The 26114-nt window shown below is 44.9% G+C and overlaps 1 pseudogene; it reads left to right on the forward strand.

Annotated features, from left to right (window-relative positions):
- The window catches only part of LOC128429214 (plexin-B2-like), an 88049-nt pseudogene that overhangs the window by 20214 nt on the left and 41721 nt on the right, over positions 1–26114 (forward strand).

The raw sequence follows: 26114 nt of genomic DNA on the forward strand, positions 1-26114 counted from the left end.
TGTTGTTAAATTGCTCTTTAAATTCATTCTCAGCTGATATTAAAAACTCTTCGGTTCAGCGCCTCTCCAACTGTAATTTCCTCCCCAGCAAATTCCCCAATTTATCCTCTCAGGTGTCTGCAGCCCTCGCTCTGAATCCCCATTAACCTTGAGTCCCACTCATTTTGTCGAATTCCCATTAACCACCGGAGTGAGCGGGTTGGTGAATTCCCATTAACCTCCAGCATTAGTCGTTTATTAGACAACAAAGACGTGTGCGGGATCAGAAACTTATTTGGGGGATATTTTCCTTCTCTCTTCAGGATGATTGCTCTAAATTAGGGTCACGTAGAGTCAACCGAGCGGAATATTAACGGCTGCGTGAAATATGAGGGAGATCATCCAGAGTGACTTCCAAATGGGAGACGGACGTTTTCCTGAGTGGGTTGAAATCAACAGGCTGCATCGGTTCCTCTCCGTCTGTCTGTCCCTCCTCTTCCTCACGTCCCTCTCCTCAGGGACACTCCCCACCTCCTCCTCACGGTCCTGAGGTGCACCCAGGCCTGATGGGATTTGTAATCCACCCAATTAGTTCCGGGTCTACCCAGGGGGTCTCCTCCCAGTTGGGGCGTCCTCATGAAATCTCCAATGGAAGGAGGAGGATCCTAGACTCAACTGAGCTCCCCCCCGGATGTCCGAACTCCTCACCCTACGTCCTAGAAGACGAGGAAGCCAGTTTGGAAGGACGAGGAGATCCAGAGCTGTTACTGATCTTTCCTCACATGCACCTCCTCCTGTGGTGTAGTGCACGTCTGAAAGCAGCATGTGTTTGTGAGCTCTCACTTTCTTTTAAGGTTTATTTCGAGTCAAAGCAGCGTAGATAAACTTTTGAAGTGTCGTGTGAAGTTGCCGTGAGCAGCCGATGAACAACAAGTGACACGGGACAGGATGAGTCGTTTTCCTCCCATCAGCCTCGTCTCTGCGTCTCCCAGCACGTGAAGTGTCTCCGCCCGGTCGGTTTCCAACATAGAGCAGCTCATAGAGCAGCTCATAGAGCAGCTCATAGAGCAGCTCATCGCTCGTTGAATCCACCAGAAGCCTCCGAGAGTCAGAAGAGATTAGGTTACATCCAGAGCGTGTGAGCGCCGGAGTGTCGACTCTCCTCGTGCTCGGTGGTGTGTGTCTGTCCACTCTCACTAATCTAAACACACACACACCGACTGACAGACGGACATACGCAGGAACTGTACACACATCCGAGGGAAGCGGTTTGTTGGAGGGTCAGCGAGGGAAACATGGAGGCTGCTGATTTAAGAAAGAGCAATTAGGACGTGGAGCAGATTCTCAGACGTGGATGAAAGCAGGAGAAGGAGCAGGGCACACAGAGAGAGAGAGAGAGAGGGAGATTAAAGCAGTGATGTTAAACAGGAGGGAGGACGAGTCAGGTTTCCAGTCGTCAGCCTCAGGTTGGGAAATAAGAGAGAGATGATGGGTTGAGACGCAGCCGGCAGCTCGACAGCTCCTCAGCCTCACACGTCAGAGAGATTTGTGAGTTTTCCACAGCGATTTACCCGACATCCATTCAGCTGTGGACCCGGTTTGAAGGGAGCAAAGCTAAAATCAAAGAGTAAAGTCTTGATTTGTAAAGCAGCTCGAGCACCAGAGGAGGTAAACGTTTAATGTCTCCCTCTGAGAACATGGAGAAGTCGAAGGAAAAACCTCAGACTTGTATTTATCACTGTTTTTGATCTGCCCTTTTTAATATGGAAGATTACACTATTACATGTTTCAGCCAAAAGAGACGAACCATGTGTCCCATGCAGCAACTAGTCAGCATTAAACCAACACAACTGGTTTTGGCTTCTGTTCAATTTGGAGGCCGGTATTGGAACATCTGTATTTCTATTATTTAAATACATTTAAACGCCCAATGATGAAGTACAGGCTGAAACCTGAAGTTTTCTCTCCAGAACTTTGTTGAACAATACGTTTGATGATTTATTGAAATCCTGAGGATGTAGAGAAAGTGTTTCCTGGTCGTTGGTTGAGGAAATCATTAAAACCTGATCAGCCACTTCTTGTAATGACGACCTGCAGGAAAACTCTGCATACTTGGGATTTCTGTGCAGGACGTGATGATGATGATGATGGACAGAGGATCGTCTCTCCGGCGGTTTGGGGATGTCTGGGGAAACGAGAGCAGACAGCGAAGGTCTTTATCGGATCACATCCTGCTCTTCAGACCACTTCCAGCCTGTGATCTGCAGGAGCCCATGAGAACAGGAGCTCTAGTGGGTTTGAAGCCTCTTGGCAGTGATTGATACCAGCAGCGAGCTCTGGGTTCAGACCACAATGCTGCTCCTTATCGGCCACATCCGGCCCCGGTGCTGCATGTCAGCTGTTTGTGGAGCGGGGGGGTGAGGACTGTATGAAGCCAGCGTGACGGAGCAGGAACAGCGTCCACCTCCAGTCAGACACACAACTCACTGAATTAGACCCACAAACCTCCAGAGCATTCGGCGGTAAACTGCGGCGAGATGGATGAACAGTTAGCTTAATTGTTATTACGGCTCTTTGGCTACGGTGCATCTGTCTGTGCAGCGTCTCCTCTGCTCCTCTTCTGCTCCTCCTCTGCTCCTCCTCTGCTCCTCCTCTGCTCCTCCTCTGCTCTAATTGTCCTGAACCGGCTCCGGTCCAGGTCCCACGGGAGCAGAGCTGTGATGGAGAGCTGCGCCAGGCGACTGGATCACAGCGGAGAGCAGCTTTAAAACTTAAACAAAGTCGATTCACGGTGAAAGCAGCTGTTAGCGTCTTCTACCAGACAAGTGATTAAGAGAAGCTTTAAAGGGAAACGAGGAAGGAGGAGGGATTTACCTTCTGTCCGCTGAAAGATGGACTGAAAAGGACGATTTGTTTTCTGTGGGAAATGATAAAAATGTGGAATATCTCTTATCTCGTTCAGGAATAAATAAGAGTGCAGCGTGGTGACATTTGACCTGAACCTTTTTGAAGTTGTCTGGAAGTGAATAAACTCGATGATAAAGCTCCAGCAGGGTTCCTGAGATGCACCGTCCGGCTCTTCTGTGACTGAAGGTGCCAAATAATTTATGACTTTTGGGAGTTTCTCCAGAGTCCAGTGGGGTTTTTGTTCCCAAACAGGGGACAGCTTGAAATTGGAGTGTCGAAAGCCGAGAGTCTTCTCACGCAGACTGAGTTATGGTCGAGCCGCGTGTTATTGATCAACAACCCTCTGAACCCCAGCAGATATATGGAGGTGATTTCTCTGCTGTGTGGAGGCTGGGCAGACGGCTGTTATTGCCCCCTTTAAAAGATGACGGGCGTCTTTCTGAAATATGTTGCGTCCCCGTCTGTAAGCCGCTCAGTCATTAAATGAACATTTAGCACAAAGCAGGAGCTTCAGAGAAGTGGAGCAGAATCCCTCCGTGAGTCTGACTCAGCCCGGACCGAGGGAAAAGGACGGAGGCAAAATAAACTGCAGGAGTCACGGCTTTGTTTTTTATTTGGAATCATAAATAAGTGAAGAGAGGAGGAAGGGAAAGGGCTCCTGTGTTTTAAAATAGCTCGACCAGCACTTCATACGACGGAGAAAATATGAAGTTTATAATGAGAATGAAACGTGTTCCATATTCTGTCCTGCTGGTTAAACAGGTTTCAGACAGTTGTGAATTAATTTCATCACGTTTGACTCATTTGAATCTGTCTCTCAGCTCCTCTGTCTCTCAGCTCCTCTGTCTCAACTAACTGGGACGGAGGCCGTTCATTTCTCCAGCTCCTCTCTCCAGTGCCCGATCACAGCTGAGCTCCATCTCAACTCCTAACTCGTTAACAGCTCTCTCCTGATCCCCCCCCCCGTGGATCAGCTTCGATCATCTGATATTAAAAACCGTCCGGCACAATGAGATTCTGATTGGCCGGAGGGAAGATGAGGTCTCACACACTTTTTGTTGTTTGGTTGTTTCACCTCCTGAACCTCATTATGGAAATAGGTTTTTATTTCTGATCGCTTGGCTGCGTGTGTTTGACTGTCGGTACAGGTGTGTGTGTTTGTGTGTTTGTGTGTTTGTGTGTTTGTTTGTCTCCCATTCGTCCGTCATTGTGCAGAACCAGACCTGTCACAATAAGAGCGGTATGATAAAACAATGATATTATTCTCTATTGTTTATTTCAGCCTCAAGCCGCTGCTCGAGCTCCGGGTAGAAACATTGTGAACAAGTTAACTCACTAAAATGAAAGTTTGGTCTCAGAGTCTCTAACATGGCGACCTTGTGAAAGTTACTACTTCTTCAAATCTGGAAAAACATCTCTTGTTCTTTCCAAGACTCTCCTGTCAGTTGACCTTTGACCTCTGCTCCGCTCCCTGTGTGAGTGCGGGGTCGTGACCCTCGGGCGACCCACCCCCCTCTCTGATCCCTGGGGTCGTTTCCCTGTGATCGCTTTGTCTCCCGGATAACGCTCGGACATGTTTCCCTCTTGTCAACACGTGGAACCCGTGTAGAGTCGTAAAACTCAACGTGTCCTCAGTGGGTTTATTTGTCCAACACAACAGTTGTGTCGTTTTGTGAACAGTATTTATATTGTGTTGTTGGTTTTTTTAAAGAAAGTTTGGATCTGAAATTCAGTGAATGAGCTGGAGCTTTGTTTTCCTTTATCCTCAATTTGAGAGTTGGACTTTAACACTTTGATAAAGCGTCTGTTGAAACTGTTTATTTTATTGTCACCATGAACACACATGTACTTTGGTTCTTCTGACTCGTCTCCCACGTCAGACTCCGCCCACCTGTTCCAGATACAAGGATTAATCCTCCACTGGAAATAGTCCCCCACAAAAGCCAAATGTGCTCCTGTAGGATTAATGTATTTATAGAGCTAAAATGTACAAGCCAATTATTTTATATAGAATTGATAAAACATTTAAGAAAATGTAAGATAACGACAAATATGCACAGTCTCTGGAATAAGAGGATTTGCTGCTCTTCTTTCATTTTGGGGATTTTTTTGGTGTCGAGCTGCAAATGATTCGTTGATTAATTATTAGTAAATCTCCCCAAATTGAAATCAGCTGTTTTCATAATTGATTCAATAATTTTTGCAGAAACAATTCATCACTTTGTCCAATTTGAAGTGTTTTGTTATTATTGCATTTAACTACATTTAATATGAAGTTAATTTAAACACAACATGATTATGATAATCTTGAATAATGCAAAACGATGATCATCACATCAGTTTAAGCTGTTGAATCCACATGTTTGCTCTGGGAGATAATTCAAGTTTTTAATCGAAGGTTTCTTTGTTGTGGAAGTTTTTTCTTTGCTCGTCTACTTTGTTTTATTTCTTCATGTTTGGTTTTTGAACTTCTCTGGACGTGCTCTGTTTTTCCGACTCTGAGAAAAGGGAAGTTCCCGCTGGTCCCTGAGGAGACGAGCCCGGCTGTGATACAACGTAGTGAGTTAATTCAAACCAGACGTGGTTCTCTGTAGAAACTTCCTTCTGTGATTCTTTACTTCATTCGTCTTCTTTCTTAGACAGAATTTTTCTCTTCATCATTGTTTATACAACGATTATGATGATGAAAAAGTCGTTTTTAGTCATTTTGGCTATCGTGGGATTTGGGAGCATTTTTCTTATTGTACAAACTTTTTTGTTAATCATCAACTTTCGACAGGGACAGACCAAAGTCTCGGGTTGTGACGTCATTCAGACTTTGATATGAAATCTGAAATATTCATACATTGTGATTGGGAAATAGCTTCGTTCACGCCTGAAATCCTCTAAACCAAAGCTTCCATGTGAGAAACTTGATGGTTTTGCAAAATCCCTGCCCTCCGGAAGTCAGTCACACTGGTACCCCGCCCCCCCCCCCCTTATCTTTACTTATTAAACTGTGCTCTACATGGAGTGTGCAGCTCCTGGTCTGACCCAGATCCACCTCCTGCTCCTTCCCTCTCCTCCGAGGATCTCGTGTCCTCTGAGGAGCACGAGAGACAAAACGCCTCCTGGAGCTTCTCACCTCTGCTGACTCATCGCAGGCCTCTGCTCCCGCTGCCACTTTGTTTATCGCCCTCTCTGTCCGAGGATTATGGGATTGGCTGTTTCTCGGCGGACTCGATGAAACACGGCACCGGGAGCAGCAGGGTGGGAGTCGGTGGGGGGGAGACGGTTTTAATGGCGGCCTCTTTTCGTTGTTGTCTTGCACGACAACACAAAAAGTCTTTGTGTTCACGTCGGCATGCGACTGTTTGCCAGCGGAGAGAACAGACCACGACTGTTCAGAGGGAAGTTGATTTGCTTTTCTTTATCATCACAGAGAAGAAGTTCAGGATCAAATCTGTGGAAACCAATCAGTCCGGGATCTTCACTGATCGGGAAGTCTTTTATTCTGAGAAATAATAAAAGGCTTCTTGATGCCTTTTAGGTTTTAGTCATTAAATAATCATGGGACCTTTGATTTCAGTGATGAGTGTGATTCATAATCAACTAACGGATATTATTTATTGAGAGAATTAAAATAGATCTGCGTTTGTTTTCCCGGATGAGATTGTTTTTGTTTGTGTGACTCACTGCAGACGCTCTAAGTTTCTTTATTGATGTATTTCTATATTAGTCACTCACATAGAAATCACAGCGTCTAACACATGAGTCAACATCTTCACTTGTTTACTGTAAAATACACTTTGTTTATTTCACGAGTTCTGGTTCTAAACTTTTCTGAACTTTTTCCTCAGCAGAGAAAATCAATAGAAGCTCGTGGAAGGTTCCGAGCTGATGAGATTAGCTCTCACTCGCTCTTCATGGGAACCTGAGCCCCGACGCCCGATAAGCCGATAGAGCGTGAAGTTGTGAGGACGCGTCTCAAACTCTGAAGTGATTATTTGTCAAAGACGCAGATTGTTCGGCTGCAGGTGTTGAGAATGAGGTTTGTGCGACTGAACACGTTGAACTGAGGAACGTTAGGATTGTGTTGATAATGGATCGTTTCCAGGAGTTGTGTGGTGATTTGTTTAATGAGATCGTCTCAGGAGGAAACTGGAGTTGTGAGGTGACCTCAGGTTCAACGAGCTCGCTTGAAGGATTCTTCAGAAAAACATCTTTGCGGCTGCAGGTGATGTTTTGTAATCTTTTTTTAGGTTCTGAGCAGGTTTGTGAAAGGCATTAGTCGGTTTTCCGTAAAGACGACTGTTTCCAATTTTCAAATCATTATGGAACTCTGGTAAATCAGATTATTCTCTTCTATTCTATTTTGTGAGTTCATAGCTTCGCCAAGGTCAACGCCCAATGTGGCCTTATTGAATAAAGAGGAAATTAAATTACTGGATCCTCCCGTTTATCCAGATCTGCTCCATATTCCAGGAGGTCACTTCCCATCTGACCACAACATCTCCTGGTTCAGTCGATTTTTAATAATCCTGCAGACAAACAAACAAACCTCCTCGGTGAAGGGATGTACAGGAGAACCTGGCTCGGTAATTTGATCTTCTGTTGACGTGTAAACATCGGTCATTGCTGGAGTGATGCATTGTGGGTCCGTCCATGTGGTCACAATAATCTGCGTCCTGATACCATCTCGTATCTGAGGTGCACATCGTCTTTCTCCTCCCTCCCTGGATCTCCGTGCTCTGGTATCTGAAGGAACATAATGAAAACACAGCGTTCGACTAAAGCCTCCTGATGTTCATATTCCACCAACACACACTTTGTCTACTTTCTGTTGTTTTGTGTGTGTTTGTGTATCAGGCCACATATCAGCAGCATAGTTTGAGCTGGTGTTTGATTCCCTAAGAAGTCATAGTTTGCTTTTAACTGGGAAACTGGTTTGCACAGGAAGCATCACATTTGGGCGTGTGTGTGTTTTTGCATGTGTGTGTGTGTTTGTGTTTGTGTGTCGTCTGGTTGGCTGAACCAGGTTGAGCCACTTCACTCCGCTCTTCAAAGTCTCGCCATAAAACCTCAGGATCTTAATCGGATGCTGTTCAGACGACACTTTGTAATTATGTCTCAACAAATTCCTGCCTACACACAGAAGGAGTGTGGGTCTGTGTGTGTGTGTGTGTGTGTGTGTGTTGTTGTGTGCTCAGTTGACGTCTCTTTGGGGTCTTTTATAAGCTGCATGTTGTTTCACGTTAACATTGTGTTCAGGCTATTGATGCTAGTGTGTGAAGCTGGTATAATATTTACACAGATGTTTGTGTGTCAGTGTGTGTGTGTTTGTGTCTGTGTGTGTGTGTGCAGCTTATCTTTTTCATGCTCTTCTCACCAAGTTTCTTTGGTCTCAATTGGATGTGAAAGGAAATCCCATGTCTGCAAGGCTTCCACTGCAGGAACAGACCTGTGTGTGTGTTAGTGTGAGTCTTTGTGTGTCTGTGTGTGTGTAAAGCCTCCACCATGCCACAGTGGATTAACCACACAGTGTGAGCAGTAACACTGAGGCTGTGAAGGAGAGATTCAGAGTGAAAAACGAAGCATGAACCAGAACGAGAGCGAGAGAGTTTAATGTCGACGGGAAAAAGCTTTTTATTCCAACTCAGCTACGTTGATTATTTAACAGCTCACAAATCCTCTGAAATAAAATATGATTATTATATATAATATCATGTGTTTACTAATGTATCTTCACCTGTTAATGAGCATCATTGTGTTTTTATATCTACATCATGTGCTCGTCAATGTATCTAAAGAAGGCCGCTTCTTTGGTCTCATTCACTAACATGGAGGAGGCTGCTGGGTTTATGACTTATACTGCAGCCAGCCACCAGGGGGCGATCCACATTTACAATCCTTTTCCCTGGTTTGGATTTTTCTAATTGAACATTTTCACAACACGTTGTTAGGATAAAATTACAAACCCGCAAATGAGAAGAAGACAAATCCGAAAATTCCAGAACACGTGTGCAGCTGGTGATCAGTGACTCAGCATTTATCAGATTGTTTATCACTGGAAACCAGCTGAAAGTGTGTTTGTGTGGTGCCACCCAGTTCATCCATCCCCCGGGTGGAGATGGGTTGAGTTCGGTGGAACGGGCTTTTCACCGGTGGAGCCCTGAAGACCGCGGCCTCTCATTGGAACGTGCCTCACCGAGTGGAACCATGTGATGTCCACTGTGGACCAGGCGTCTGTCTAACATCTGTCCCCACCACTCGGCTTTACATCTGGAACTGGGTCAGCTGATAACCGGTGTGACCCGTTCACCGGTGACTCGCTCACTTTGACAGAACTCGTCTTTACGGCCGGTGTTCAAACAGACGCTTCGGTTTCACCACGTTTCATCATTAATTGCGCGCCGTGCCTTCCGTAGTTACCTCGACCCGGCAGCTGCTCGCCGCCGCCTCCTCCTCCGCCTGCTTCTGCTCGATGAGGCGGCGACTCCTCACGAGTCATTAGAGGCGGGGGGTGGGGGGGGGGGGGGGGAGCTCAGCTCAGCTGCAGCTCCGTCAGCTCGCTGCACCGCCCGGCTCTCAGAGCTGCCGTTTCTGTGATAAGACCCACCCGGCGAAAACTGATTTACACGGCTCCTCTCCTCCCCCCCCCCGCTGCCTGTGTGTGTCTGTCTGTGTGTGTGTGTGTGTCTGTGTGTTTGTATGTGTATGTGTGTTGATTTAAAAGACTCGGAGTGTAATAAACTATCTGGAAATACTCTGCCAGCAAAAACACATCAGGCTGCAAATCACATCACAGCGTTCGAGCCTCGTTCTCCATCTGTCATACAGCAGAGGTGTGTCTGTGTGTGTCTGTGTGTGTCTGTGTGTGTGTGTGTGTGTGTTTGTGTGTTCGTACACGTAGAAAGAGCTTTTTCTCCTGCAGGTTGTGTATTGTGTTTCTTCCCCGATGTTCCTGCAGCTTAGAGGCCGTGCACGTTCACCTCTCTCTCCCGCGCCTCCTTTCTTTCCACCGTGGTGATTTGATACAGGCGTCAATATTCCAGGGGGGCGGGGAATTCCAAGAACGCCGGCGTTAACTGCTTCTATTATTGGATGTTCAGTCACTGGGGCTTCTCTCAATACTCCTGGTTTTCAGAGCGTCTTTAGAGAGAGCGTCGTAACACCCGGCTGGGAAGCGTTCGACTTTCAGCTCCGACCTCAGCCGACGCGCTGGAGTCACAGTGTAAGGCCACGCCCTGAGTCAACCTCTCCTGTAAGCAAACATCTGCGTGTTTACACAACCTGCAGTTACAGAGCAACTTTGATAATCACTTTAAGTCACATTTGTGTCTCTAGAACAACTATTTCCTCTCTTTTTGCTCCATTTTTGGTCTCCACCACCTCCTCGGGGGAAATATCAGACTCTCAAATGACAGTAAAGCAGTTTTCCTCGTGAATGGAAAGTTTGAGTCTGTGCACATCAACATGTCTCCGCTCTACACAGTTTTTAATCCTGTAAATCAGAGACTTGTGTAAACGCTGCTGGTCTCAGGTCAGTTTGAAACCTCTGGGTTGTGTTTTAATCTGGACGAACAGAAACTGAATGTAGTAAACGATGATGCAGACGCCAACGTTCTCCTCCTGATTGGTTCTTATCAGTCACATGACTCGACTACACCTCACGAGTGTGTAGGTGAATGGTCATGTGACGTGTGTTCTCAGGCGTGTTCATGTGCACGTTCATGGGAACTATTACACTTGTCTTCACGTGAACACATTAGTTCAGACGAAGCCGAAGTAAAATGTTGTTTAGCAGCTTTTCTGTGCTGTTGTTGACACGGACGGAAAATTTCCTGTTTCTGGGTTAAATTAAAAAGGTTTAAATCGTCTGTGAAGTTTTCCACCAGATCCTCTGAATGTAGGTTTTTCTTTTGTCAGCTCATTTCTGGGGGAGAGCATTAAATCATTAAATCTGCTCTAAAAAACAACCCGGGTGAAAACTTTAAAGGGGGCGTAGGAGAAGAGAATTTAATGATGTGTTACATAAAACAAAGGCTGTAAATATCTCAGAGATGTAATCATCCTGTCATCCTGTCCTTTGTTATAGACTATTTAATAAAGGAAAGAAATTACTGCTGCAGTTATTATAATGAAAAACCTCAAATCTTTCCCATGTGGGACTCTCACGTAGAAACGTATAAATAGATCTGCTGCAGGAAACAAACGCTTCTTGTGAATTTACAAAGTAAATTTCAGGCTAATGAGATAAAGCGTCTGCTGGTGAGTAGTTTAGTGAGAAGCAGGAAGTGGTGAAGGTTGTGTTTACCACGGGAGAGATGAAGGATCGATCGGCAGACGTGGTTATGAATGAATAATAACTAGTTAATTAAAGAGTCAACACTTTTAAAAACCTTTTATCCAGTAGCGTTGACTCTAAGTGGAACAAACGGTTCTGCACCGGAGTCGAAAGAGGAGAGAACATCCACGAGGATCGATGCTTCAGTTTAATGATGAAGTCAAACTACAGGAAATGAATCTACATGATGGTTGATTCATCTTTTATTGTTAATAAGTCAAAAAACAATGCAAGGTTTCACCGTTTTTCTAATTTTAACCTAAATAATTAGTGTCTGGAGTGAAACAGGGGATTAAACAACGTCTCAGGTAGTTCAGGTCAATCGAGTTAATATTTGAAGCTTCAGTAATTGAATATTACCTGAAATACATACATAAACTACAGGGGGGGGGGGGTTAAGAAACAACTCCCATCCTTGGTATCGCCTCCAACATATGAACAGGAGCAGAGCTGGAGCTGGAGGAGATTTGATTGCAGGTCCACGAGCAGAGAGAGAAATCCAAACACCAGCAGGTTATATCTGAGTGAGAGCAGAGATTTGAGCCAACGTGAAATCAATCTGCTCTCAAACTGGAAAACGCTCTTTAATGAAGAGGAGGGGGGAAAAAGCAATATGAGCCGTATATGTTTTTATGAACTGAGGAATCGGTCGGACTGTGATCCCGTCGGGTGGAGTCCTCGGATCTGGATGTTTTCACCACGAATCCACACAATGGGATTCATGGTTTGTGTTAAAAGTGTTGAACTGTGTGTTGATCCGACTCGTGGAGGACCGGTGCTGGACGCTCTGATTAGTCTGGACCAGGTCACATGGGTCTGATTAGACTGAGTCAGAGGAGAAGTCTGAGTGTTGCCTCTATTAGGTGCAATTAGCATCTTAGTGTGTCTGTGTGTGTGTGTGTGTGTGTGTGTGTGTGTGTGTCCTACTTTGTGGAGTACCCTCCCGCTCCGTCTCTCTCTCTCTCTCAGCAGAGATGCTGTGTGGGAGTCGTCTCCTCTGAAGCTTCCCTGTTTCCATCTCCTCTGTTGTTCCGTGTGTTCTCCTCATAATGAACCTTCTTCAGACGTCACGTCTCACCTCCGCGCTTCACTTGTTTCTCTGTTAATTTACATGTTTGAGCTTTAATTGACGGCGCAGCTGATGAAACTCTTTACGACAACCCGAGGGAGGACGATGTGTTTAATGTCCCGGCGGCGGCTGCTCTCGTCTCCTCGTCAATATGTTCTGCGTCGGTGTTAATAAAGTTCTTTGTACATTCGGAAACTGTGGAACTCCTGTTAAGTTTTATATAAAGAATTGAATTAATTTGTGTATTTGCATGAGGAATACTGAAATGACAGCGTCAGGCTAACGAGTGTGATTCTTGTGTTTTGTGCAGGAGCTTCATGACATCAGAGTTCAACACCGAACACTGAGCAGGTGAGGACACTTTCTAATTTGTTGTGTGGTTTCTAACTTTATGACACAAATTCTACGTTTACATCATCAACTGTGTGATTGTCGTGTTTGAGCCTTTAGCAGCTCGGGGGCTGAATAAAACCTCTTCACTCTAAAACCCTCGGCACCTAAAAGTGACAGAGTTACAGACGATCACAAAACCTTCAGCCTCTGAATCGGATTGAGAGTTGAAATAAAAAAGGTTTGATAGCCGAAGCTTTTGTTTGTTGTTTCCCTAAACTTCATGAACATCGTCTAAAACACAACTTTAAAAACTTTATTTGCAGGAGACGAGCAAAAGCAAAGTGTAAACTCTTCCGCGAGTTCTTGCAAATGTTGCTTCTGATCTAAATGGGTTAACTGCATCTCTGGATTTACGTAATTTCAAACTTTAATAAGTCACGACAAAGGGGTGGATCCGGTAAAATCCAGGTTATATAAACAAGTCATGTAAAGTTGATCCTGGATCATCCAGTGATCAGAGGCCCGGTGCTGGGTCACAGCCCTAAAGTGACCACGGACCTTTTTTCATTAGAGAACCTTAGATTTCCTCTGAAAAAACTTCCGAGGCAAAGTCGTCTTTTTGTTTTCCTCGTTAGTTTCCTCGTTAGTTTTGTGTTGTGTGTGTGGGGGGGGCTGCGTTGTGTTGTTTTATTGATAAAGTCCGTCCTCTTCACACAAAGAGCTCTCGCTTCTTTCTCTCGATATAAGATTCTCCTGAAAGCAGTTCATTAAACCAGAAGCTGCTGCGTCAACACAAGGCGACGCCCGGCTGCTGCTCCACAGAGACTCCCACCCACTTCTCCAGTGTCAATCAGGGCGGGGTGGGGGGGGGGGGGGGGTCAAACACAGAGACAGTGAATAAAGATGGACGACACATCTCCACTTCCTCCTACTGTCCTGAATTATCAATCATTTCTGTCCAACGTGAGGAAGAGGAGATGCTTCGTCCATCTTTATTTACAATCTGAGGTTTAAAGTTGCAACACAAACAAATCGACATCTGACAATAAGCTGAAGTGGTGATTTCCCATCCAGCCCACTTACGTTGTGCCTCATCACATCTGCTTATTTTTGAGATACAGATTTAAAAAAAATCTACAAATCACACAAGCACAGACACACACACAGACACACACAGACTTTCCTAGGGGAGGCGTACAGGAAAGCTCTGGTTTGTGTTGGACGAGGAGGTTCAGCGTGTCTTCATGTGTGTGTGTGTGTGTGTGGGTGTTTGTGCGTCTCGGAGGGGAGCTGCAGCTGTGAAGGCTGGCTCAAAAATGTAAACTCCAACTCGCACAGTCACAAATCAAACACAAACAGACACATACAGACACACACAGTACAGAAGACAGGGACTGCCTTTAGTAATGACAACAAATGTAACATCTCTTTTTCTGCCCCAGAGAAGCAGTGACTGAGTCTCAGTGACTTCAAAACTTTTCACTTCATGTCTAGTAGCTTTGTTTGTTTTCAACATCCGTCTAAACTCAATGACCCATCATGACAAAGTCAAAATGATTTTTTTTACACACGTTTGGTGATTTATTATAAATACAAACTGAACTCTGCTGTTTCCTTGAGATCTGGACCTTGAATGAATCTGTCTGTGGCAAATTGAATTGATTGGACGTAGTTTGGGGAAAACACAGGCTTGTGTGTGAAAGGTCACATGATTCACAGTGAACGCGAGGACAAAAGCTGAGTCATGGTTAAAAACAGGGGCCGTGAACCAGTGAGGTGTCGTCTCAGGGACGAGAGGACGACTGGTCCTTGCAGAACCTGCTCTGGAGACTGAAGTTCACCTTCCAGCAGAACATGGACCTGAACCACACAGAGACTGAACGTTTACCTCTCAGCTCCAGATGAATGTGTTGCTCCTGCTCATAAACAGGAAGTGTTGTGTTGCTGTAAGAATCTGAAGTAGTTGTCGTCCACAAGGACACAACTCGGGGTGGGTCGGTGCTTCTGGTGTCACTAGGATGAGCTCAGGTCTCAAACCACCCCCCCTTCACACACATGTAAAACATTTATTATTGCTCAATCTTATTTATTTACTTTGTTTCATTTTTCCTCATAAATGACTTTGACACGATAATCAAGTCAAGTCTGAAATCAGCCCAGTTCTACTCCGGTATCCAGATTCTGGTTCATGAGCCGCTCCTCATTAGACCTGATGCTGGATATATATTTTAGAATATTGTATCGTAAAGGTATATTTAATTCAATATATCATTGAATTGTGCATGAAGCAGCTGTATCTGAGGACGCAGGGGCTGGTGGATGGAGGGATGGAGGATGAATACATTAAGAGCGACAGATGAATGGACACAGACAGAGGAGGTGTAATGGAGAAGAAGAGAGGTTGAAGATCCACAGAGGGTTTGAATGTGTCTGCGTCTCACTGTGACGGGCTGATGTGTTTCTCGTGTCGCTCACGAAAACTTCTGTAAATGTGCTGATGCGCTTCTTCAACGGGGGGGGGGGGGGGGGGGGGGTGATCTCTCTCTCTCTCTCCTCCTTTCTTACACCCCAGCGTTCACACGGGTACAGCACCAGACGGGAGAATCAGGTCGTATTGAGCGCGGTTGAATGCGGCGCTGATGAAAGCTCACGCTGATAATAGCTTTTTCATTATGTCCTCAGCCGAGCTTTGGCATTTTCCTCTTCTGATGAGACGGAGACTCGAGTTGTGACTCCGGTGCCGCGGCGTCGCTGGGTGTTGTGTCTTTTCACCGCAGTCTGATTGTGTGTTATGTGGATTAATCCCTTTTTTTCATATTGCACCGATGCTTGATTAAACCCTGTTTGTGTGTGTGTGTGTGGGTATTTACCACTGAAAACTTGATGTGTGTGTGATTAGGAGAATTCAAACTGAAGACTTGTGGGCTTGTAGTCGTGTTTATGAAGAAGTAGCTGCAGGTCAGAAGGTCGAGGAACTGTAGAGTCCGAGGGTTGTGAACTTTTTATTTAAAACTCCAGCTTTAGTTTTAATTGGTTGAATTCCTGTCAGGGCTCAACGAGCTTCACTGCAGGATGAGTCGGGAACATGTGCTTCCAGGTCGTTAACTGACCAGCGCTGTGCAGCCTGGCACTTTACAGAAACTTTATCTTTCTCGGGCCGGACCTTCCTCTCTGTGGCTGCTTCGTCTACATCAACATCTTCATCCTGTAAATGAAGAAGCTGCCTTTTTCTCCTCAAGTCCGATTTCTTTTCCAACCGATTCCGCCCTAAAAACTTCAACAGTCACAAACCAGGAGAGAACATTTCCATCCGCTGAGGTCACCGGAGCCCTCCAGACCGAGGCAGCCGAGGAGAAGTCGTATATTTACTCGAAGGCCCCGGCGTCCGCTGGCTTCCCACACCCTTCAGGGGCACTGATTGGACGTCGGGGGGGGGTTGTGTTTACACGGCCGACACCTCGTGCCTCTGATCTGTGGACACGTCCGTGGGGAGAAGGTTTGACGAGGCTGACGTTGGTGTAAAGCTCCGGTTCGTTAGCGTCCTGCCGGCTCTGCTCCGGCTCCCTCGTCCCTGAGGAATGACCGTCACGTTGAGGAGAACCAGATGTGTCCGACCCTCACTCCCTCCACCCCTCCACCCCTCCACCCCTCCATCCCTCCATCCCTCCATCCCTCACTCCCTCACTCCTTCACTCCCTCGCACAGCAGCTCTGTCTCATTCCAGTTTAAAGACCGACTTTCACTTATGTTACAAAAATAATCCTCTGTCGCTGGAAAAGCTGCAAAACGTATCTCTGAGTGGATCATTAGATTTGAGATCACGTTACGCTGCATCACAGGAGTTTTTATCTCTCACTAGATGGGAAATGTGTGATAAAGTCTCGCATTAGGTGGAAAAAATTGATTTGTTTTAATACGATTACACAAATTAACTGCCAATAATGTTAACAATCAATTTGCAGCTCATCCGGAAATTGGAAGAATACAAATGTCTCAGGATGAAGACGAAGAGGAGTCAAACACGTAGAAGACGAAGAGGGAGGCAGACACACAAATGATTGGACACAATAATAAGAAATCAAGATTTGGAGAAAGAAGATGAGATGAACTGAGGAGGTAGAGAACAAGATGGAGGAGAAACGAGTGGAGTCTGTGTAACTGTGCGACTGGAACTTTTAGATCCGGCTCCATCGTCTCTCTGAGATGAAGAGGAAGTTAAACGGATCCGTGTTGGTGGAGGAATTTCTTTTGTTTACAGAGAAACGTGTGGAGCGAGAAGATGAATCTGAAATGCAGCGAACAGAAAAACAAATATGTGAGATTGTTTGTGTGGATTTTTCCTTTCTCAGGTTCCCGCTCTTCTCTCGCTCCATTATCTCCCCCTCCCACTTCTGACTCCCTACCAAAAACTCATTTCTAAGGATTTAAAAAGTTGCATTATCTTTCAACAAAAGTGTTTATTTCCCCGGGAAAGGTTGAGTGAACACTCGTCTGCTTCACATGCTCTTCGTCCACACTTCATCGTATCTGGAGGAAGACGAGTTCAACCTCAGACCTGTCGTCAACGGAAAATAAACTTATTTTTGTAAATCTTTGCGCTCAAGATGTGGAAATGTTTAGATTCAGGTATCAAAAATTAAAAGATGAGTTAAACTTCTGCTCCAGTAGAGATGTGAAATTGCTGCAGATGAAAATATCTGGTATCTGTGGATCGATTCATGGTTATTCCTTCGTTTGAGGTTTGATTGTCGTTTTTTAAATTACATCATCTCGTTAAGACCTTTTCTTCTGCAGCCGATTACTGGTTATTATGATCAACTTACTCCTAATATCTGCAAATGTTGTGTTTGTTCTGGAAATTCAGTTAAAATAAACAATTCAAACGGACAAAATCAATGAATTCCATCATTTAATTGATCTCGTCCACACGGGCATTGGTCCTTAAGAGCTCTGGAATCCCCTCGTCTGTCCCACCTGGCGTCTTCCTCTTCTTCGTGTGCGGCTCCTCTTCCTCATCCTGAGATGTCAGTTTTCTTCCAGTTTCACGTGACGAGTCAGAACAACCTGAACAGGAAGTGACTCCGGCGGATCCTTTCTCAACGCAAGGAAACTGGATTTTAAAAGTCCCAGAAACGGAAACGACAGTTTGACTCACAGCCTGAATAGAGAGCTGTGCAGGCAGCTGGAATGACCACAGATCCAGGGTCTGCTGGTTTCAACCTGCGCAAATAAGGCAATTTGTCCTCATCAGTTGTGTAATGAATAATTAATCGATCAGTCAGAGGTTAAAGTGTCTGTTGGGACAAAGTCTGAACCTGAAGCCGAGCAGCACGTACACAAACACTCAGTACAGTTCAGTCTACAGAAGGATTTTACCCTGCATGCCAATGGCCTCATAATCAAACTGATTAACTGTGTGTGTGTGCGCTTGTGTCTGTGTGTGTGTGTACGTGTGTGTGATCTCGTGACACAAACCAGAAGTGGCTTTGCTTCCAGCAGATGAAGAGGGGGGGGGGAGATAGAGGGAGGAAAAAGAGAGAGAGGTGGTGTGTTTGTGTTTAGGAAATAGGTCAAGAGGAAGTTGAGTGTGCTTTTAAGTGTGTTTGTTTGTGTGTGTGCATGTGTGTGTATGTGATGTGTCGCAGCTGAGACTGTGTTGTCGGTCAGTGTGGGAATTTGTGTGCGTGTGTGTGTGTGTGTGTTGATGGTGCATAACTTAATTCCACAGGGAAGCCAAAGCAACAGCCTCTGTTTCCTGTCCTAATTGCTTAAAATCCTACACAAATAAGCCTAGGCACACACACACAGACACACACACACACACACACACACATTCATGAATGCACACACACTCAGTCTTTTCCACATGCTATGTTTATAAAGGAGTTCTGCAGACACTTTTTGCCATTTGCATAGTTTTAACATTCATTATCTGGTTTGAAGAAGAATCCTCATTTATCTTCTTCACACACTCTCCTCCTCATCCCTTCGTTTTCCTCGTCCTCCACGTTTCTCTCTCTCTTTCTTCGTCCTTGTTGTTGTGCGACTCGTTGTGTTAACAAGCTGTTAACACATCCAGCAGTCGTATTTACGCAGCATTAGAATTCATTAGCAGACGCGTTCCTGTCGCACCTGATGAATGTTAACGCTGGTTTTAAATCGGACTTTTCTCACGTCACCTTCTCGAAGTTAAAAGTCGTGTTCTGGTAAAGTTCAGCGTATTAAATGTTTGCTGAGCAGAACGTGTCGGTGTCTCGTGACTTCACCGTCTGGACCCGGTGGAAGGGAATAAATGAAATTTGGTGCAGATCCCATTTAAAAACGTGGATCTAGTGAATTTCCATGTGGTTTCAGACGAGGCCTGATGGGCTGAACTGAAGAGAAACATCGTTCTGACTCATTTACTGTTTTCAACACGATGTGGGTTTGATGGTTTCGCCCAGTAATGACGACAATGGTCGGGAATTAACTTATTAAATCTGCACATTTTTCTTTCTAGCTCTAAATCACAGACTTGCAGCTGTGTTGGGCCGGTGCACTTCCAGGAGGGAGGAGCTCCGTCTGCTTTGACTCAATGAAATCAAAGAATCCAGGTTATTTACGGTGGAGCGTGTGTTTCGTCTGGTGTCTGATCCGTCCTGCGTGTTGTTGTAGTTTCCTCCAGACGTGACCTCAGAGCCGAGGCCACACACTTCAGGCCTGGTTTCATCAGCCTCGTGTTTCTCACAGTCTTCACAGTCGATCCAGAGCTTTCATGTGGTTTCCACTGAGCAGAGGCCTCAGGTCCGTCTGGACTCGCAGACCAGGACGCTGAGGTGCTGCTGCGTTGTTTCTCCTTCTGGAAGCTTCTCACATCTACGCCCAGCATCTCCAGGTCTGGTTTAGATGTTCTTACTTCAGGATGGTCGGGCTTCAGAGACGGACGTGGTCACTTAAAGAACCTCAGCTGTGAAAGACGTGTGTGTCGATTAATCTATTTAAATCTATTTCTCTTTTACTTTGAAACCTTTGGTGTGTCTGGGAATTTCAATTTCTTTATCACTACTTTATGTGTGTGTCTGTGTGTGTCTGTGTGTTAGTATTTCTTTGCACGAAAAGGAAGCGTTAGGAATTAACCTGTGTGTGTGTGTGTGTGATCATTAGAGAAAGTGTGTTTGGCATCTTTGTGTGTGGATGTGGCTGCCATTGTTCGTCTGTGTCTCTTGGCACATTACCCACGGTGTGTGTGTTTGTGTGTGTTTGTGTGTGTGTTGGCGTAGAGGTCAGACAGGGAGCACAGTGCTACAATCTGGACCTGCTGTGTGTGTCTGTCCTCAGTCTGCCTCATCAATTATTTAACACTCCAATTAAAAACATGTATACGACTGTTATTAATATTAATCATAATAATAATAAACAGACTGTTTCTTAATATATAAAAAAAAATCAGAAGAAAACAAAAGCTGTGGCCTTGATTCTTCGTTTTGCTGATTCAGAGGCGGAGATTGGAAGTGAGGGAGGAAGAGGAGAGGGAGGAAGAGGAGGAAGAGGAGAGGTCAGGCTGAGCTGGAGAAGAATCCACAATGGCCTCGTGAAAATTTTATGAAACCCATGGAAATATTGCACATATTTTAAGATTCAGACGTTCCAGAACATTTCAGGGCTCAGACCAGGAAAAGAAATGATCCTGTTAAACATGTCACTGGATCTTTATCATATCATCGTCTCCATTAATCTGTTCATTGTTTTCTTGTGATTCAGATCTCAAAATCATGATTTAGGATCTTTGCTACTCTAAGAAACGTATTATCCGAATTTCACATCGATAAGAAAATCATTCAATGAGATAGTTATTTATTTAAAACAAGAATGAACATGAGGTGGTGGAGACCAAACCTGGAGCTAAAAGAGAGTAACGTGGTATTTGGATCATCATGTGGACACGAACAGGACCTCAACTGAAAATCAACGTTTCTCTGCAGCTGCTGGTCGTGTGAATGAGTTGTTTACATGTCTGTGTTCTTCATACAACAGATAATACTCAGAATTCATGTCTGAAACCGAACAGCAGCCGTTTGACAGACGACAGCAGAACTCTGATTTGTTCCCGTTTGAATAAGTTGCAGTGATTTTGTTTCCCCTCTGAGGACATAAATCCAGATGATAAAAAGCTGCACAAACAAATCACAGGGACCAGATTTGTTTGTGCAGCTTTTGTTTCCTCGTTCATTTGATCTGCTCCCTCAGGTTGTTTAGACCTCGGCCTGCTCTGGGTGTCCTCCTCCGTCTGGTTATTGGTACAAACAGAAATCATATTTTAAGATTAGTTTCACATCTAATCATAAGTTGAGGAGAGCGGTGCGGTCGCTCCCCGAAGCCGGGCGATGAATATTTATTGTCTTTTATAGTTTTTCAAGCGGTTTCCTGATGATGGAAGGAAACATTGTGTCGACTGATGCTTCGCCATCTGGATGTTTGTATGTTAGAGGACTTGAACATATGGACACACACACGCACACACACACACACACACAGACACACACTCAGGAGTCGGAGCTGCTATCGAGAAGCATATGGTTCTTTGAGATAGAGTGGAGACAGACTGGGCCGTTCTGTTGGATAGCACCGAGGGCCTCGACATTGTTAGAAGTGCTGCCAAACAAACTTCACCCCCTCACACACACACACACAGACACACACACACACACACACACACAGACACACACACGCCTCACTTCTTCCCTGCTCGTTTCGATGAGGACTGAAAGGCTTCATTTAGTTTCCGCGGGGCTGCGCTCACCAGTGTGAAATGGAAATGCAGATACCTGTGAAGTGAGTTGTTACCAGTGCAGCTACTGGGCGCCGACCAGTCTTTGTTCGTTGTGTATACGCTTCCTGTCTGTTTGCTCGTCTCATTATGAAGATTACTCCTCAAATTGATTCCCTCTTTTATCTTCTTGGTTAAGAGAATCCCTCTCGGTCTGAGCCTGTAAGAGTTAGTGTTATCACAGGGAGAGTAAAACTGAGGCGCTCCCCTCGTAGTATCACAAATTAAAACGCCTTTAGTGTATTCACGTCGTGATGAGGGGCTCTATTTAAACCCGGGGAGCTCTCCAGGCTTTACGTTATTATTCCAGGCAGTAATGTGCGTTTTTCCTCGTGATGGACGAGGCCACGTTTCAGTTTCTGTGAATTAATTGTGTTTAATTAACGTGTGTGTGCTGTGAGGTTGAGCCCGGTTCACTTTGATCCAAAGGCACTTCCTAGTATTTAATTCTGGCCCAGCTCTTATATTCACTGGTTGTTTAAATGCAAGTGGAAAAACCAAGATGGACAATGTGTCTCCACTTCCTCCCGTGGTGCAAAACTGAAGCTAAGATATTTGAAATGTCTTCATCCACCGTCTCAGCTGTCAATTAATTCCTTGAATCTTTGTGATTTGCTGTGTTTCCTCCAGGAGGCCGAGGAGGTGGATGTCATCACAGATCAACACACCTGAACGCTGAGCAGGTAACAAACCATTTCAACTTCCTCCCAGCTCTTATTCTGAAAACCTCTCACTGTTTCCTGTCTGTTTCCCCACAAACAAATACTTTATCGTTGTGTTTCACTCCGTCCATCGTTAACTAATTATTCAGGCTTTACTTTGTTAGAAACCTCTGTAGGTTCCCATGAAGCCTCTGGCTGTTTATTGTGGTGGCTTCTGCAGTGTGTGTGTGTGTGTACACGTGTGTGTGTGTGTGTGTGTGTGTGTGTGTTTCTGGGCGCTGGGTGGGTGGGTTAAGGGGTTAATTGGAGGCTTGGGGCCATTTTAAAGAAATGAATTCTCACCGAGTCTCAAACAAACATTCTTCTCACATATCAGCCAATTACTGACACTCCCCTCACTCACTCACACACACACACACACACACACACAGACACACACACACACACACACACCGACACACACCTGTCCATCCCTTACTACGTAGATGTTCTGCTTCTGATACGACTCAGTGACTTTGCTGAAGTGTTAATAACTTTAATACAAACGCAGATCAACATTATGTTTTTACATTGATGTTTGAGTCTTACACTGAGAAGAAGAACAAGCCTCATCAACTCAAACCTGAGTCTGAATGTGTGTAAGTTAAAAGTCAAATTCAGTAGAAGAAGAAAGTCTGAAGCTGGTACTGGTTTCCACAGAGTAACTTTAGTAGCAGACACAACACACACACTTCACTTCCTGTCGGGACGAGGACTCATCGAGTTGGACGTCTCCTCCGTCTCAGCTTTGACTTTTGGCCTCACAGTTTGTCTCGGTTATTCTTTTCATGGCGGCACCATCTCATCAAATGGAAATATGTTGGCTTACACTCACTTCCCAGAATCTCAGCCTCGACTTGATTGATTTCTTTGGAAGCTTCTGGATTTCCACTGGACTTGAAAAGGACGTTTGGCTGAATATCGTGAGTTTGAACCGATCGACTGAAAGTCAGAGATCTTTGAACAGAAGCTGTTTGTCCCGGATTGAACCAAAACTCAGGTTCACTGCAGAGGATTCAGTATTTTTAGATCAGATCTGGCAGAGACGCTTCTTTTCTTCACATAACGCAATCTAATGACATCATCATGGTCGCACAACTAATGTTTTTATGCCTCAGCTCTGGATCGACTGGATGGAACTTCTTCAAATTTGGAACAAGTGGTCAGTTGGACTCGAGGGTGACCTGATTCCATTTGGGTGGTCACAGGTCAAAGGTCACAAGGGCCCTCAGGGTATTTATAATTGTCACGTCCATCTTGTTCTTTCTCCTCTGGCTCAGACCCTCGTCTCTTTTCCTGCAGCAGGTTTATTATTTAACTTTCTCTCTGAGTTCATAACCTCAGATTAAAAAGCACAAAGATCTATTACCCCCCCCCCCGTGGTCGTCTGATCTGAATGACTGGTTTCTATGATCTGCTTCTGTCCGCTCACACTCTGCCAACTCACATTAAAGTGTGACACAGCAGTGTGTGTCTGTCTGTGTGTGTGTTTGTGTGTGTGTGTGTGTGTGTGTGTGTTTCCCCTCTGTCCTCCATCCATCATTGTTTCCCTCCATGTTTTCACTCTCTCTCCTCGCTTGTATTTTTTTTAAATGGTTCTTCTTGTTCCCATAAACTGCTTCATTTTCTCAGCCCTCATGGGAGCTTGTAGCTTGTCATTCTCTCCAATCTTATGAAAGCAAATACAAGGGTCTGTGTGTGTGTGTGTGTGTGTGTCTGTGTGTGTGTGTGTCTGTGTGTGTGGGTTGGCTGAGCTCTGAGATATCTCCTATCCAAACTCTGATATCTGAGGTTACACAGTAGAAACATGTTATTTTGTCTTCAATCATCCCTGAACCTCAACTGGGATCAAAACTATTAAATATAAATCTTCTCGTAGATCCAACGTAAATATTATAGAACCCAGAAGTTTAATAAACACTGACTTAACTCGAGAACTTGATATTTTGACTTCGCTCAGTTTTAAACTGACTTGAGACGTCACCTGGGACCTGATATTTCAGTTGGACTCGTTTCGACCTCAGACGACAGGAACCCGAACGATTCCAAAGATTAGAAACTGAGGTCACATCCCATCTGCAAGCTGCAGCTTCTTATTAATATCATTGCTCCAGAGGCAGTTCGAGTCCCTGTAGTCGGGCACTGCTGCACTAAATCAACATGTTTAGCACCAGAAGTAGTGAATTGTCATCAGGAGCATGAGGAGGAGGAGACAGAGGCTTCGGCTTCCTGATGCCAAAAGAATGAATATTCTAAATATTAGGCTTTTTGAGCAACAGTAAAAAAAACAAACATCACAGTGAATCTCTTCCCGTCGGCCCCCTGCTGTGCTGTGTTTCCTGGGGCCGTCTGCCACACAGAAGCCCAGCAGATGGTTCCAGCAGGGGGGGGGGGGGCTAGACGAGGGCCCCTCCCTGGATGAGGTCACCACCAGGGGCCTCGGGGAGTTTCACAGGGGCCCCACGCTGCAGCAGCAGCTACTGAAACACATACAATACATGATACAACACATGCACCAGGAAAGTAAAAGTGTTTTCCCTTTGAAGCTGGGAGGCAAACAAAAAGCAGAATATCATTCATATGCAGATTTGACGTTATGTTTAATATTCGTGTGAAAGAAAACAGCGACAGTTTCTAACACAACAATCTATGACTTCTATTAAAACAACTTTTTAGTTTAAAAGTCTCATCACACTGTTCTTTCAAAGGCTGAGATCAAGAGCCTCATTGACGTCTGAAGGCAAAATCATTTTATAATAACTGACGTGTTCTTCTTCACGGTAAAGAGACAAATTCTCCGGGTTTGAACCAAACGATAGAAATATGTTTTTTTTTATCTGTGAGCAGCTTCAAGTCCTGAAGAACTGTGTCAAAGACGTTCAGGACAAACCAGCAGCACCTTGAAGGTTTAAGGATTTGGAGGCGTGCACCTTCTGTCAGTAAACTTGTTCCATTATTGATTTGTTCTCATAAGTATTGAAGAAGTTTGTGGAATAAGACGAGTTCAGACATGAGGCTGTTGTTTAAATATTGACCATCACTTGGAAATCGGGGCTCTCAGCACATTCAGCTCAGAAAATATCAATGGTGACCTTCTCCGAGCAACATCAGTCAGCCTGCAGTGAATGATTCATTTCAGCTCTGCCTCAGTATACAGGGGTTTGTGTGTGTTTGTCTGTGTGTGTGTGTGTGTTTGTGTGTGTTTGTTTGGAACAACACGTAAGACGTATGAACATCAGACAGAAGTTTCATCATGGCGCTTTTTTTTTCTGTGAGACGAGCTTTTCGGAACAGTGTCTGCAACTACAGCTGTAGTGTGTGTGTGTGTGTGTGTACGTGTGAGTGTGTGTGTGAGTGTGTATATCCGTGTGTGTGTAGCTGGCTGTTGGGTTTGGGTCTACTCCCAGAATTGTATCACTGCGTGAAATTTGAGGTGTGTGGGTCTGTCCTGGGTCCATTTTTGTCTTTCAACGCATTCAAGTATGCACACACACACAACCACACATACACAACCACACACACATACACAACCACACACACACACACACACACACACACACACACACACACACGCTGGGAAGTGTTCTGGAGGGAAAACACGGTGCTGACTGACACATTTGTGTGTTTGTAATTATCCTGATGCTTTCCATATCAACTCACTTTGTTTGTCTGTGCTCTTTCATTACATGGGTCAGTGTGTGTGTGTGGTTTTTGTGTGCATGTGCGTCTCCGATTGTAAGTGTGTGTTCTCCGTCACGTCTCTGTGCAGTGACATCCCACATCATCAAGTCTGATGGTGCTGCAAAAACAACAACACTACATGCACTCATCTCAGAGTGTGTGTGTGTCTGTGTGTGTGTCTGATTACGACTAACGATTATATTCATCATCAATTAATTTGGTCGTGTTTTTGTACCAGTTGATTTCTTGTTTTGTCTACAAACCATTAGACCCTGAAAATATCGTTTAAACGCTTTTAAACAAAAACTTGTT

Source organism: Pleuronectes platessa, chromosome 22 (genome assembly GCF_947347685.1).
Source record: "Pleuronectes platessa chromosome 22, fPlePla1.1, whole genome shotgun sequence".
NCBI classification, from domain to species: Eukaryota; Metazoa; Chordata; class Actinopteri; order Pleuronectiformes; family Pleuronectidae; genus Pleuronectes; species Pleuronectes platessa.